This window comes from Micrasema longulum, unplaced genomic scaffold (assembly GCF_059751315.1).
Source record: "Micrasema longulum isolate JH-2025_06_02 unplaced genomic scaffold, ASM5975131v1 h1tg000622l, whole genome shotgun sequence".
Lineage (NCBI taxonomy): Eukaryota > Metazoa > Arthropoda > Insecta > Trichoptera > Brachycentridae > Micrasema > Micrasema longulum.
The window spans coordinates 60,788-78,628 of NW_028277818.1; the positions used below are offsets into that span (position 1 = coordinate 60,788).

Consider the following 17,841-nt stretch of genomic DNA (forward strand, 5'->3'; position numbering starts at 1 on the left):
TCTTTGTATTCTTGTTATGTCTGTCTTGTTACCAGTTCCCCAGAAGGCGATCATGTAACTCAATTTACTTTTGACATAGGCTTCGTACATCATATTTTTTTCTTTTCTTGATATAAAATCTTTAATTTTGTAGAAGAGGCTATGTAGTGATGCCATTACTTTAGTGAGTCCGTCTATGTGTTTTGTCCATTTTAATTGTCTGTCCATTGTAAGTCCTAGGTAAGTCATATGTTCTAGTTCTTTAAGAGTTTCGTTGTTTATTTTTATGTTCATGTTATGGTTCTTCTTTTGTGTTTCGAAATGTATTATATTGCATTTCTTGGCATTTAGTGTTAAGAAATTTTTGTTTGTCCATTCTAATAGTTTTTGCACGTCATTGTTGATGGTTTTAGTCGTTTCAATGTCATTTTTGTTTTCATATAAAATTCCTGAGTCGTCCGCATAGATTGTTTTTTTTCCCATTATGTCACTGTGTATTATGTCGTTAATGTATATTATATAAAACAATGGTCCTAATATTGATCCCTGAGGTCACCTTAACATGGTGACTCTTATGAGATAAATTCAAAATCAAACCAAATCCACTAAGTTATGTAAGTAATTCATAAAAAAAAATGCCAATAAAATATGTCGACACATTTAAATTTATTTTTCAGTTGAAACTTTCTTTTTTGTAAGCATATTGTGTTTTGACATCACACCACGAAATAAAAGGTCAAAAGACAAGAAACATTACCTAAAATCTGAATTAGTTGTTTTTAATTAGAATCTCTGATTAAAATAACGGTCACAAGAGGTTGAACATTAACGTCAAGAGATGAAATTTAATGAAGTCGTTAATATTTATGTTTGGGCGTTTTGACAAACACGTGTTATTTGGATAGAGCTTATTACTTTTTATAGGAACGCGCAACGGCGCAACATCTTCCATAACAATAGTAATAACACAAATATTCATTACAGTTCTGACCTCTACACGAAAAATAATGATTAAACAAATAAGTTGTGCAATAAATTTAATTTGTTTACTATGGCACATAAAATACAAGAACAGACATTTTCGTCTTTATTGGAATGTCCCATGCAGTAGACAAGCTACATTTTTTTTTGCAGAGATAGTGGAAAATTAATATTACATTTTAAGTGTGCAGGCGGATGAAGAATACAGTTTTGTGTGTAAACTAGAACCAGAACCCTAGGTGAGTGTTTTCGACTCGATGTCTGCTCTAAGGTAAAAATCTTAAATAAGGAAATCGAGCGGAGTTGCCAAGTTGTGCCACCTTAACGAGCCAAAGCCCTGTGAATGTCTACATATCCATATTCCCTTATTAAAAATGTTTTCCCTCCCTGTTGCAATTATTACAAATATTTAACCCGCACGTAAAAATGTTTGCAAATAAAACTATGTTAATTTACTAGTAAACTGTATTCTGTTTAAGACCGTGTATATTTATTATAATTTATGAAGCTACCGTTATTTGACTAAATAAAACATTGCATACAGAAATTATCTTCATCGGCATGTATTGGCAAAATGTAGCGATACTTAAAACTCGATTATATAGTATACTTTCAATTTTCTCAATATTTGTGCAAATGATCGTTGCTATCCTTGAGCAAAAAAGAACCGTACAATATAATATGTGTCAATTAAACTATTTAATATTAAGTATTAAGACGGGAGGCAGTGTATCTGGATTAATTGTTATTAATTTGCATTTTCCCTCTTTACATATTTATGTGAATGAGACTATTTTTATGTAAATACTACTCTGTAGTGGAAAAAATATACACAGGGTGTTCTTTAAACCCTATCACATCCAAAACCACGATGATCAGTACGAGCGAGAAGACATATTGGCACATTGAAATAATTTTTAGAAAGAATAATTTTTTTTTAAAAATATATTTAAAAAAAACAAACTTCTGCAGGGGAGAAACGAGGAGGGGGGGGGAAGTTTTGTTATTTTTAAGCTTTTATTTTTACAAATTTTCTTCGTTTAAATATTTTTTTTAATATGCCAATATGTCTTCTTGCCTTTACTGATCATCGTGGTTTCGGATGTGACAGTGTTTAAAGAACACCCTGTATAAAAAAATGTGGAAGGCAGTCACACCTCACTAATTATAGTTTATTTTCTTTCTTCACACATTTATACAAATAGGGGTTATTTTTTTTAAGTTAATATTACAAAAAAGAAAGCAGTTGGAACTGCACAATTTTTTTTTTCTTTAAACACTTATATAAATGGTAAATTGTTGAGTCATTAGAAACTTATTCTGTATTTTGTGACAAAACCTTGTATTTATAAGCAGGGTGATATAAATGAAAGAATTAATAAAAAACGCACAACTTGCACGTTTATAAAAATCATAAGACGTAAAACTAAACAAAAGGCTCAGACAACCTTTACAAAAGATGTCAAAAATATTTTCATTAGCGATAAAATAAAAATTTAAAAAAATCAATTATTTTGTTAAATGTATGTAATCCGTCAGGGTTTATAGATAAATAAATTTCAAATGAAAAAAATAATTGATTGCATAATAATAAATGTTATTTAATATTTGTATTTCAATACGTGCCTACTTTTTTATGTTTATCGGTTTCGAGTCACACTTACATGGACCTTTGATCCGTGCGCAACTCTAGCCACGGGACCACAACCCGATTAAAATTAATCATATTATTACCTAAATAAGTGATACTAAAATGCACCTCATGAACGAAGTATTTTTTGAATGAAATATTTAATTTCTAAATGTTATTAAATATTTGTATATATACACTTACCGACTTTTCTTTGTCTACCGGTTTTGAGGCATACCCGTCTCTTTGTCAGGACACCGATTGAACCAACATGTAAAACCCACTATACCTTCACCATAGTTATTGCACAAAAATATAAAAACAACACGACATGCATTTTAATAAGCACATGCACTGGTTGGGACAAACATGCACTGATTAAATTATGAAAATATTAAATGTTCATGTTTGAGTATCTCTAAATGCTTGCAGACTGGCAGATAGAAGAGTTTAGGAAATGTGGATGTTCAAACATAGGCAGCATGGTGAATGTTAAACAGTGGGTAAAGTGGCCACTTAAACCAGCCAATGACAGGTCATAAGCCCTGTAAATGCCCAGACTCTTATATTCCCCTCTCAAAATTGTTTTTCCCTCTCTGTTGCAACAAATTTAAATATTCTATGCTGTTTGAGACATAGTTAAAAAAAGTGTATAGTGGGTTTTGCATGTTGGTTTAATTGGTGTCCTGACGAAGAGACGGGTACGTCTCGAAATCGGTAGACATAGAAAAGTCGGTAAGTGATTATAAACAAATATGTAATAACATTTAGTAAAATTTTATCGGGTTGTGGTCCCGTGGCTAGTGTCTCGGACTCACGGCTCAAAAATCCCACTCTACCCCAACTAGATTTCCATTTTTTTATAGTGAGTTATTTACAACTCGTTGAAAACGGCCCTCAAAATTAAATATTTGGTTAAAAAATAAGAACGCAAATATTTATTTTAAAAAAAATATTTTTTTTGACTACAAAGTTAATGTATTCAATATTAATATTATTTTATTTCTACTAGAAAATCTATAAAAAAAAAATGCAAAAACATGTATTCTGTGTGACTTTTAATTTCTTCTTTCAGTTTACATGCAGAAAGTAATGTAAACTGAAAGAAGAATTAAAGAGTCATAAAACGAAATCAAACATTTTATTACATATTAAAAATAGACTCTCGTAGCACTATGTTTTGGGGTAACATGTTTATAGGGAGGATTAGTTTTCTACCCTTGGCAATTGTGCGGTAAAAAGCGATCCATGTACAAACAGATCTACGCCACAGCCCATTGTAAAACTATTCATACATTTATCAACTATATTCATGCTTTGTACCGAAAGTGCATTTTGTTTGTAATCGTCACAGGGGGCATGCTTTGTACAGAGGCATTTATTACTTCTATTAAGTCAAAGAATTGAAGATATTTCCCAAAAGATTTATGCGCATTGAGAGAATACAATTGCAGAGTTAAAAAAAAAAAGTTGTGAATTGAAATTATTATTACTAGAGTATTTTGTGATTAATTTATTTATTGAATATATTTTTAATATCAAAAAGACGGTGGAGTCCCAAATTGAAAAATGGGATTCACTTTACATATTCACATCTACATAATATGCTGGAAATGTTATTTCCAACTAACGAAGTCAAAGTTGATAAAGTAAAGAGCATTAAAAAATATTTAAAATAAAGTAGATTCAAGTCATTTTACTGACAAAATTTACAAATTTTATGTATTTTTAATATTATAATTAAAATAAAGTATTTTTTTATTTTGTATTTATTTATGCAAATACATATACTCAAATATTACTAAAAAAAAACGTATCCCTAAATCTATGAGGCCATGTGTCTTGTGTTGAGTTGAGATACAATATAATGGAAAGCGGCAGCATGTACTTTATTAAATAATAACAAAAATTAAAAATAAAAATTATTACATAAGCATACTCGTATATTTCAATAAAAAAATCTGGACAACACGCTTAATAGTATATAAATCTATGCAATATCTCGCATCAGTCTCTTGCAATAGTCTCTTCCCTTAGACAAAATCCGAACTTGTACACTTTTAAAAATGGCCTTCGTTTTAGAGAGCTTATATGTTCATGCAAGACATTTAACACTTCGGGTCGCATAAAAAAAATCTCTGAGCAACAGTTATACGTGTTTTTGGAATTAAATAATTCATTTTACAGGAGAATCTCGAAGGAGCATTCTGCTGGGATCTTCTCTTGTAACCGCATGACCAGAAATGTGTGTCTCATGTCCAGTACCTCCATAAATTGAAACAATGCCTTAGATGGGAAAGTGAGGGGACTTTGAAGCATCACTCTAAGTATTGTTTTTTGTACGTTTATTTTGAGGCTCATGGTAGACGCCGTGCAACCTCCCCAGCCCACTATACTACATGTTGCCGCTGACTGGAAAAGAGCAGAATACACAGTTCTGAGAGTTTCTGGAAACCAGCGGTGGGACCTAAACCTCCCATCGTAGATTTCTGTGAATTCCTAGATATTTAATGTAATCAACTAATTTTAAAATCTGGCACGAACAATCATATTTTATTTCCTTTATTTATATTTATGATTTTAGTTTTAATAATACACTATCTTTAAATTTATTTAACTGTATATAGGTGCAATTAATTTATACATTTAGTTTAAATTACGATCATTAACTAGAAATTAAAATAGACATAATTAGAGGCAACGCATTTAAAAGTATTACTCGGCACGGGAATTTTTAGTGCACTATATTTTTATAAATGAAGTACTTAATAAATAATTAATAAATACATTTCATAACGTAAATTATTTCATGGTTATTGAATGAGATACATGAAATTGGCTTACTATTGTTCGATAGTCAATTAATTTTTTTTTTTTTATAAAACTACTGAATTTCCTTATTTACATAAACGGCACGTATAAGACAAAAATATTATTTATTTTATTTAAACTTTCGTTAAATTATATGTACTTGCCTACCATTAAAGAAATGGACGGTGCAACTACGAAACCTGCATTGATTGAAACAAATTTAAGCAACAGTATTTTTTTTTTTTTTAAATCACGCAGTTACTTACACACAGATTTTTAAAATCATCCAAACAATTAAAAAAACAAACCATTACTCGATATCTCTGTGAGTGTAGGCATAAAAGACAAAACGCCACATCACTCTGTATTTGCAAAGCCAACTCACTTTCTCTACATTTATACATCTTCTCGTGCATGCACAGAAATTATTCCGACTTTTGACATATTCCTCTTCAAGTGTTAAATATTAACATTGCATTTTTTCAACAGTATGTTTAAACTCCATGCGACTTTTTAATGTATTCTATTTTATGAAGATTTTTCTGTTTTCATGGTACTTAATTCTTCTTAATAATTTGTATAGTATACTTAAAGATGATTGAGTACTTTCGTTATTTATAAGAACAATAAAATTACATCGTTAAGCTGATAAAATGCTTTTCCAGTAGACACAATTTTAAAGGAATTTTTAATGAATTTTTGTGAAGATTTTCTAAATAAATTATAGAATACTTGAGTGCGTTATGGGGGTTGTGTGCTCTGGGCTAAATTCTTAGTATTAAAAGGGCTGGATCATATTTATTTATTCCATCGATTCAATTATTAAACAAAATTTTGTTAACAAATATCTCAACAAAGACAAATGAATGATTTATGAAGGGAATAAGATAGTCCAGTTACATACGGTAGAATATTAACTTTTTTGCCAATGTATGAACATTTATACTAATTATATTAAACATTTAAGTTTGTAAGTGAAAATTCTTGATGGAAATTCATTGTAATTTACAATATAAATAAAAAATGAGTGATACTTTAATCCACAAATTTGGAAAATCCAGTGACCGGTTTCATCGCTTTCACGACATCTTCGAGACAGGTATCTTTATTAAGGAGTTCAATATTATTATACAAAACAGAAGTAATGATAGATAATTCAAAATTGTATGAAAGTAAATTAAATAATTTTATTTTTATCTTACGGATAATTATCAAAATATTTTCGGGTTAACTATAGTAGGGCCAATTTAATAGGTCACATTTGAGGCTAATATAAGGCATGTTTTACTTATTGCAAAATGTTTCCCTCGGCAAGGGACACCCCAGCGAGGAATATTATTCTGTATAAAATAAAGAATACAAACATTGGAAAAGTAAAAAAAAAAAAAAATAATAATAATGATAATTAAATGTGAAAAATGAATGTATCAATATAAAAACGCATTTTGTATAATCTACTTAAACCTAAATAATCCAGTATCAAAAATGTCAATCTCTACGTTTTCAAAAGTGTTGTATAATCTACATATTCTTGATATTGGATTAAAGAAGGACACATTATTCTTAAACGAATCTATGTATAATGTTTTTGGGTTCCTTGTTGCGAGAAAGAAAAAAAATGCGAAGGGAATATATAGGTCTAGGTATTTACAGGGCTTATGACATGTCATTCACCATTCTGTCTTTGTTTAAACATTCACATTTCTTAAACTCTTCCATCTGTTGACTTTTGACCTTGAGGGACAACTGGAGGCATTATGATGCTCCAGAAAGTAGATACTAACGTTTCCTATCACTGTCGAATTAAGGGGTTTGAATTGGGTGATGGATTTATTTATATATATTTTTTACACTCGCCCCTGCCTCTTCCATAAAGACGATGAAGGGGTTTAGAGCGACAGCAAAAGGTGCATTGAATGTTCTAAATGTAAATATTTGTTCGCATATTTTCTTACTGAATTTGGTTGGTAGAGGAAGAAATACATTCAATTCGTAATTAAAAAAAATTCTTGCTTGTATGAGAGTATTTGAAGAAAGACTATTAGTCTGTAAACGGATTCGGTTATGTTGTGGGTACTTTGAATGTTGACTTTTGTGAAGTAAAAGAGATGAAACCTTTAATGATGTGAAGTCTAACTAAATCATTCCCTAGGAAGGAAATCCAGCCTGTTTACAAACATTTGGACTCACTCAAAACATTGTTGATTAAACTAACTGGTTTAATTTAATTTACTAGATCAGGTAACACAGGAAACTGAGTCATTTTCGAAATTCAAATCTAGTTTGAGTAATTGGTTTGCTCGAACGGGAATGAATTTTTGCGATCAAATGTGGACTAACTGGTAAATGGTTAATATGTATTTATAAATGTAAAATGTAATAATGTATAAAGTATCAATGATGTGTATAAACTTAATATATATGTATATATGTGTGTGAATGTATGGTTATGAATGCATTACAAGTGCCCCGACTCAACACGGATTTTCTAGCGAGTCGGAGCAAGTTCACAGTCATGGGTCGTTCCTGATTGTGTCGCTATAAACTGTGTCTCTTTCCTTAAAAAATGTATGTATAATGTAATTAATAAATAAATAAAAAAATAAGTAGAAATATAAAAGTTAGAATTTTTTTAGGCGTTTTCGAAAAGGTGAATTGGTTCAGCTGGATGAATTTCATCCACATGATGAAGGTTACAGCTCTTTTACTTCACAAAAGTCAACAGATGGAAGAGTCGAGGAAATGTGAATATTTAAACATAAACCAGCTAATGACAGGTCATAAGCCCTGTAAATGGCTAGACTTTTATATTCCCTTCTCAAAAAAGTTTTTGCTCTAGGTGGCAATAAGTTTATATCTTAATATCTCCCTGGGAGTGAAATCCTGCCTTTTCTATAAACATTTGGACATGTTCAAAATATTGTAAAACAAATAATGTTCCAAGCCGGCTCTGTACCCAGGACAAAAAAGTTACAAGTATATTAAGCGTTTTATTCTGTGACATATTTCCCAAATATTTCAATTTACGAGCCAATCTTGCGCCGTAATCGGAGCCATCTGGCCTCGGGCGCCATCTATATTGCATATCATAATCTAATGGTACTTCGTCCCATACTCCGCCATCTTGGAACGGGATTTGCAAAATATATAACTGGAGAAAAATAAAGGAAAAAAATATCCCGGAAACATATTGCTGTTTTTATTTATTTGAAATTTCAATGCACTTTGGTGGGCTTATTGTAAAAGCGATATCTTTCAGCCAACCAAAAAAAAAACCGACTGATCAAACGAAATGGTCAAAATGGAATAATTATGTATTATTAAATTAAAGCTGTTTTTTAGCGGGCGGATAAAGCTGGCACACATATTCTTATTAACAAAAAATACTTATGTAATACACATTATCTACACGATAAGGAAAGTGGGATAAGGGTCCCGATTATAATGGAAGGTTAACATTTATCTTTAATTTCATCTACAAAGTAAAAATTAAGTTTTCTGCATGAAAAGCAGAATTCGCATTAGATTTTTTCTTCCATACATGTTCAATTATAGGTTACCGACGAAGATACTTTAAATGTGCATGCAAATATACTCATTTTCGTACACAAATATCGGTTTTTATTTATAGACAGTCGAAGATAACGTTAATTCCCCATTGTAATCGGGGCCCAGGTATTGAGTTTGGAAGGAGACAAGAAGAGAATCAGGAAAAAATCAATAGTAAAAAATTAACGAAGGGAGGTTAGGGTTCTAAGGATAAATAATATTTTTTCAGGCGTTTCTTAAATGTGGCCAAAGAGGGTGCATTTTTTAAATGAAGAGGTGGCTCATTCCAATGCCTGATTTAGAAAGGTATTATAGTTTTATAGGCATTGTAGAAAGTATGTAAAATGATTGTGACATATTTTACAAAAATTTAATGGCTATGTACCATACTAGAAAATAAGAAGATTAAAATATAAAAATGAACCGGAAAAAATACTTAAAATATATTAATTGATATCATCTCTATATTTACTGCCCTTTTCTTACTTACCATCAACTGTCTCCGGGTTCGTATCATAATAGTAAGATAATAGAGTTATCATCGATTTTTTATAAATTGTTATAGAATTTTCTGTATGAAAAATTGAATATTCATATAAATTGATTTTTAAAATATGTTTGATTACATATCACCGACGGATAAACTTTAAAATTTTCATGTAAATAAAAACATATTTAGACGAAAAGTTCGATTTTACTTTGTAGATAATTGAAGATAAGTCTCACAAATTCCCCTTGTAATCGAGGTCCTCGGTTTTTGTGACTTATCACACTTTCATTGAATTAACTCGAAAAACGATAAAATCCATTTTCTGCACATCGTGTATAGAGTTTCGCTTATCAAAAGTTCTTGGAGAATGGAGACGTTTGAGCGTCTTGCAGTCCACGGAATGTATGATACCCGTCTTAAATGACATTTTTTAAAATTATTGTATTGACTTAGTTTTTTGTAACCGTGAGCTTTCATGGCTCCCATCATATACAAGTGTTAAGTCTGTAATCTGTTATGTGTCTTTTAGGGCATACGGTTTGTCCAGAAGAATCCATTATGTGTCCAGCACCGACCATTATGTGTCCATCACACTTCCGTTTCGACAGCTCGGGTTTTCCATTTTCTACATTAAACTCGGCTTCCTGCCTGCCTGTCAAAATAACTTTTGCCAAAAGAAGATATCGTGTAAATAATATAGACGTGATATTATGCACCGCCAGGAATGAAACTCTTGGATAGTTGGAAGTTGGAATATAGGCTGGAACAAAGAGCGAGGTAAAAGAAGGGTTGATTTGGACGCTTTCGGAGTTTTACGTGTGTACGTATTTTTTTTTATTGATACATACAATTATAAGATACAAATTAAAAATACGTGGAACACTTCCAATTTGACTAATTAGTGCTTTTATCCTTTAATGAGCATCTTCAGACTGGTAAATATCATACAGTGTGTACATTAAAATAAAAAGTCGAAAGAGTTATAATAATATGTAAATGCAAAAAAGGAACAAAAAGGCATACGAAACATGTGTCGGCGGTGTACAGTAAGAGCGGATTTCATTTCAATTGATATCTATTAAAATTATGATGATATATATTTTTTATTCCATTTATTTCTAAAATTTCAAATCAATCCTATTTTGGACCTTTGTGTTCTATATGTAAAACTTTTATGTATAAATCGATTGATCAAAATTATGTTCTGATTAATTTATTGGGTGTTAACTTAAGTTGCTTCCGTTTTTTTCAAATGAGGTGAACAAGAGAACGCAACACAAAAATACATCAAATATGTCAATAATGTATTCTTTTCAACTATTTTACAACACACTAGTCAATAATTCATAGCATCTTCACAGTACACGGCGATTTTATTTTTTAAAACTCCCGATTTGAAAAAAAAAGTTTTTTTTTAATCACGAATTGTTTCTGTTTTACAATGAAGCATATTGTGATAGTTATTTTTAGTAAGTATACTTTTTTTAACGGTTTTTTTACAAGGTACTGTGTGGAACGTATCCCCCGAGGAAAAAGATGTTTCGGGTTTTAGTCCATATGTCGCCGCCAAATAGTTAAATCAGACACTCAATTGGGCAGCTAGGCAGTTCATTAACCGCCGACATTCAATTGAACGGCTTGCCCGTACGTTGAATGAATTCAGATATCTCAAGGTTAGACATGTTGGGTGGTTAAAAGCTAGTCCCTTGGAAACGGCCGAATCAAATGCCGCCGGGTGAGGTTAGGATAGGTTGAGTTTAATAACAAAATAAATACAAATAAAACAAAAAGTTAAATAACAAAATAAATTAAAACAGTACAACAATTATTATTTGTGTATTAAAATTAAAGAGGCTATGCGACGTTCAGCCCTTTCGTTAAACCCTACTTTCAACATTTTGGCTAGTGGTCCGTTAGTAATTCGATTTGATACCAGCATTTAATGAACAGCCTAGCCCAATCAAGTGGCTGATTTAACTAAATAGTTAGGCGGCGAAATATGTGCAAGTTTTTGTTCAAAACGTGAATACACATAAAGTTAAATTATATTAGTAAATAAATGTAGTTTTATAATTTGTCATTTCATTCATAGAGTCTTTATTCAATAAAATAAACACATTATTGCAATATTAATACATTATAAAGAAAACAAAGTATTGAAATATATTTTGTAACGTTAAAGTATTCAATAATAGCTTGTCATCGGGTGCTCAGACAAGTTTTAATTAATAATCAAATAAAAGAGTACAAACATAATACTGTATACATATAAAATAATGAACGTTTATTATTTAGTTTTTGATGCTTTGAAAAATATTATTAAGAAGAAAAAAAACTCAACAAAACCAGGTAAAAATGGTTTAAAGAAATATTTTTATGAAAAGTAATAAAATAGAGTAAAATAATACAATTCAAATTAAAAAATAGCCATTTACTTGGATATACTTTAATATTGGAAAAAAATATAAACACATATATAAATAGTGTGTGCTCATAAATGTAATCAAAACAACATAAAAAATAAAACGAAGTAAATCAGAAATTTCAATTCATATCTACGGAAAAAAAGTACTTATTAAAATTATAATCTAAAAATTGTAAATAAAATAATAAAGAAATAAATGAAAAGGTAAAAAAGAAAAAAAGAATAACAAAAATGTATTCGATGAGAGATAAAAATTATGTACATTGAATTTCTGCATATACATAAACAATAAGTATATTAAACTAAAAATTATGTTCAAAACTCGTTTATTTATCGTTGCTGCTCCAAATTTAATTTATTTTGTCCCCATTTAGATATTTTTAATACAACATTTTGTGACTTCAAAAAAAAACTTTTTGAAACACTGTAAAATAAAACATTTGTCAGTGTGTAATAAGTTTATGTTCCATTAATTATGTTTATTTTATTATAATTTCAAAATTTTGAATTGGCCAACTAAATTATGAAAATCCCTCTCCTCCACTCCTCTACTCTATTTCCTCATCACTTAACCTTCTCAAGAGCTCTTTTTTTTTCTTCTTATTTCCTATATAATATATTATTTTTCTCTTTACTGTGTAACATGTTGTCTCATTATATTTGTGAAAAACTTTAACTGGATGTAAGTACTATTTTTTATATTTTGTATTCTTATATAACAACTTTTGTTTTTCCTTAACCTTTAACATACTACGTGAAAAAACTTCTACAAGTTCCTGTGTGGTAACCTGAGGTTACCTATACTAAATTCGTTTTTTCTAGCCTTTAAAGTAAAATAATTGTGAAATAACCTGCACATACTCTTAGATTATAACCTTAATCATTATAATTATTCATTTTGTATTGGAAAACACCTAAAATAAAGCATTAAAATGCTAATTATAACGCAATCGTCATAAAACAATATTTCATGTGACAATTCGCACAGAGAGATATCTGCGAACTGCGTATCGTAATGACCATTTCTTATCTCTCGGACTCTCCGCGGAGTTGGGATAATAACAGCTTGAACACTATACAGCCGTTAAAAAATGAAGTTCAATTTATTATTTTACAAACGATCAAAAGTTTAATGACATCATCTTATTTAATAAATAAATATAAAAAATAAAAAAAACATGTACAATTTTGTAGATCCACATAACACTACACACTATTCACATACTACAAAGTATGTTTGAACACAAGTAGAAACTTTCTAGAAGCTGGCTACCTACATAACAGCGCATTCCTTTACTACGCATTCAAGTTCCCAAGTAATAAAAAACACACTTTTTCCATTTTATGGTGAATCCTCGTATGTTTATGAAGCTCTCCTGGGGAACCTTACCCAATACGGAAACATGTCACACCATACTTTGAGAACAATTTCTCAGTAACCATTGAGCCACCATGTTGGAATTGTGGAGGTAATTTCTTACTCAGAGACGCATCGGAACATAAATTTCATTAAATAATTGAATTATAATAATAAAAATACTTTATAGTTTTATTCCACTTTTATTTATTAATTTTTTTACTAGTGACCGGGTTTCGTCGTGACCGACATCGTCAGACTGGTTAAATAATTGAGATATTTCGTTTAATCAGTGGCTATTAAACACAATAATACGTCAATATTTTGAGTTTGTCCAAATTTTTGTAGACAAGGACTGTATTCAACTCCCTGGGGAGTTGTTTATATTAACACATTACAACACAGATGAAGAACATTTTAATTGGAAATAATTCAATTAGACGAATCTCACCGGCATAAATAAAGGTTTCAGCTATTTAACTTCACAAACATCAACAGATGAAAGAATTGAAGGAATATAGATGTTCAAGTATGGGCAGAATGGTGAATGTTTCACAGTATGTAAAGTGGCCACTTAAACCAGCCATTGACTGGTCATAAGCCCTGTAGATGTCTGGACTTCAATGTTACCTTCCCTCAAATGTTCTTCATCTCTGTTGTAATATGTTATTACAATAATATGTATTACATACACATATTTACGTTTTTTTTATTTTGATTTACTAACAGTTATTATTGTGAACACAGTGCTAAGTTGGTTTAAAATACAAAAAATGTTACAAAAATCAAAAACCTAACACACGATTTTTCGACAAAAATAGGGTATTTTTACAAGTCGTATATAACGTTTAAAATATAATATATATTTAGAGCAGATTTTTACGATTCTATTGACATAAATAATTATGTATTCGAAACCAGTCTTCTTTTATAATTTTCGGGTTTAAAAAAGAGCACATGCAAAACGGGTCGCAGTTGGCGTCACGTCATTTTGACGTCGCACGTCATGCTCGTCGACTGCGCTTCTAATAAACATAACGTACAAGTTAGGCGTGGAAACGTCATACGTGCTGTTTGTGCCATAGGCCGCAAAACGTCTCGTTTTCGGTAGATTAAAAAAATGCATATTTTAAATCTTCGTAGAAAATTTACCCGACGAAAATATAGCACAAAAAAAATATTACCGAAACCATCGTAATTTTTTGCAGAGAAAATAGCATAAAAACAAAATAAAACAAAAATTAAATTTTAGTTTATTACATAATTATTTCTTTAATTCTTATTTAGAAGCAATTTTAATATTTCTTTTAAGGATTCCATTTTAACTACGTTATATTCTCTGAGTTCAGGCGAATGAAGAAAAAGTTTCCGTGCGTGAAATAGAACCAGTACCCTGAACGAGTGCTTTCGACTCGACGGCTGCTCTCAGATGAAAATCTGGAATAAGGAAATCGAGCGAGTGAAGATAAGTCCACCTCGTTATGTAGTGGTTGGCGCGTTCGCCCATCATGTTTGCGGCACAATGTTCGATTCCTGGGAAGGTCGGCAAGAAATATTATTTGGAAAGGTGGTTTCTACACAGCAATATTTCAAGTTTCTGGACTGGAAACAGAAGCGTAAGGCTGATCACAATAACTTTAACGTAACATATCATCAAAATACGCTGCAGTGTCATGTGCACCATCAAGTTTACTAGGAGTATGATGAATTGGCAGAAGATACTTTATTATATATGTATTTTTTAAATTTAAATATTTCAATTGAATCAATATAAAATTTTCAGCAAATACGTTTTTTTTTTAAAGAATAGTGTTTATTCTCATACCAATAAAATATTTTACTTTTTAAAAATTGTTTTAATACCTACCCTTCTTATTTCGATTAATGATAGAGTAACTTCCTAACATCTAGAAAGGTTTCTATTGTGTCCAACGTTAACCCCAAATCAGGGGATAATAACTTTAATATCCCTCGAGTAATAAATTGGATACTCTATCGCCCAACAATCGATTAGCGCACTTTAAATGTGGAGCAAAAAATATGTCCCTTTACAGGTGATCTGTTATAAAAACAAACGACAGGGTGGTAAAAATTTCATTTAAAAAAAGATATTGGTTTGCTTAATTAGAGATTTAATGACAATTCCGAAATGAATATAGAATTATAAGATAATTTCAATAATCGTCTTTGTTATTTAAACTCACAATATTTTAAATTAAAGCATATAAAAAAATTGCATATTGACTTTTAAAATATTTTTACCGTTGTTGATTTCATTTTAAAAAAAATTTGGAATGTGTAGACAATATTTTAAATACGTCCAAATGTTTGTAGAATTCTATTTAAATTTAATCTTTTTAGGATTTTATCTTAAATGGAAAATGTTGTCAATAATACTTGGTTATAATTGAAAAAAAAATACTTACATTTTATTTTCAAGCGTTTATTAGTAGTAGTCGATGCGGAAAAGTCATTTGTTGGTTTCAAAGTCATGTTTTTTAAATGATTTTTTGTGTTTCTGATCCTATATTTGTGGTGATATACTCATGTGTTTGTGTCAACTAATTGCTTGTCCCATTTCAACACAGAACTTTTAGTCCCATGGAGTTGGGATTCGTATCTCAACAAATGTTAAAATGAATATATTGTAAATAAATTAAAAATTATTATTTTTTAAATATATACAATGAGAAAAAAAATTGTGCGTTCTTTTAGGGCGAATTTTAAAAAAAACATGTACCTTTTATGAAATTTATTAATGAAAAAATAAAAAATGTTTACAAACAACATTCACTTTTATGGATTTATTTCGCTTTTTATCAGATTCGTTTTTTTAAATTTTTTAAAAATTTGAATTTTGTCGTTTTTTTTACAATAAACATAATAATAAAACAGAATATTAAAAAAAAAGCACAATTACATATCAATGAAATACATTTGAAAATAACATGTACCTTTGTAAAAAAAAAAAAATATGTTTACAAACAACATTCGCTTTTATAGATCCTAATCAGATTCATTTTTTAAATTTTTTTATAATTTAAATTTTGTTGTTTTTTTTACAATAAACATAAAACAGAGTATTAAAGTAATTATTTACATATCAATGAAATACATATTAATAGAAAAATAGTAAACAAAAATCCCACAAAGGCATGGCCTGTTCGTGGGTATACAAGAAAATGTTAATGAATTTTTGCTCCTATAGTAAATAATGGACAGTTATAATATGTTTGTATAACATAAGAAAGAAAAAATAAAATATTCTGTAAAAGATAATATGGTATTTTTTTTATAGTATATAAAAAAGGAAAAAAAATATTTAAAAAAAACATAAAAATATTTCTTATTATTAAATGGCAACAAAATAAATCATAGAAAAAAAGAGTTCATATCTTGAGTTTAAATCCAGGATAGTGCATGTTTTTTAAAAGAAGGAACATTTTGAAAGATTGGAATCAATGAAATATTATCAGTAAAAAAAAATTTTTGGGCCTATAAAATATGCATGTCTCTGTGCGAGCCTCGTTTTACAATGTGGTATTTCTAACACACGATTCCTTCTTTGACTTGATTCTTTGACATAGAAATTGAAATTTTGGTTCTTTAATATATATATTTTAAACATTGAAAACAATATATTTGTCTTAGATCTAAAAGTTTAGCTTCTTGGAACAATTGGAAAGAGGGAAAAGTGCGATTTATGTGAAGCATTATTTTTAATATAAATTTTTGAACAGTTTCTAATGGTTTATATGATTTCTTTACTAACTTTCCTTCCCATTTATTTCTTTTTATTGGATTTTGGATATGCTAAAAAAATATTAACTGACATTTAACACATTTTTGAAAATCGCATTCATGAATTAAGTGCACCCGTGTTGGTGAGAAGAGCCGAGTTTGAAATTTGTAAAAAGAATTCGTTATTTGAAAATAAATTATTTTATGTTTTGGAATTCAACCATAAACAATTAATTAGATACCTACTTAACTTCAATATTTGATTATTAATAATTTTTAGTTTTGAAAAGTTTTTTTAAGCTAATAGCAGGCAAACCAACGTTCGGGCAGGACAACGCCCGTCCGTTAGCATTGTATAAAATGAGTAAGCCGTGATATGCATAGTTTATTAATAAACCAATGAATTAAAAACGCAGTAAACCCATACAGGTATATTTTATGCGATTTTTCGTTCATTTTAGCTCTAAATACATATTTTTTCATTCAAACAAATGTGTTTAAATTTCAGAAGAAATGTTTTTTTATCACGTTTTAATAAATACTTAAAAAGCAAAACGCTTTCTTTACACTAATAAAAACTCATATAGGTATTCCAAAGCAATATAAGTTTCGAGTTTGATTTAAAAATAAACCAAACTTTTACAATCTCCCTGTTTTTATTCTAACCGCAATCATTTTCCCGTGGATAAAAAAAATCGATCCCTTTCATTTTTTGCGCGTTTCAACGCCTATTCTCCTTACAAGGGCACTATTCAACTATTGGCTAGTCCTTGAGCCTGATGACCGGGTAGGCGAACAAAGGTGGCTTATGTCCTAAGCCGGCCCTTCACGCGGGGTATTAGGGCATAATCGATGAGTATTGATAGGGCTATTTCATT

At 29.8% G+C, this 17,841-nt stretch overlaps 1 long non-coding RNA gene across 1 annotated transcript; it reads right to left on the reverse strand.

Moving 5' to 3' along the window:
- Window positions 1-14,424: 14,424 nt before the first annotated feature.
- LOC148280060 (uncharacterized) lies at window positions 14,425-17,067 on the reverse strand. Its single transcript, XR_015822712.1, has 3 exons — window positions 16,995-17,067; window positions 15,090-15,281; window positions 14,425-14,659 (listed from the first exon to the last, which is right to left on the reverse strand). It is a non-coding gene; the product is annotated as an uncharacterized LOC148280060 (long non-coding RNA).
- Between the last annotated feature and the right edge of the window lie 774 nt (window positions 17,068-17,841).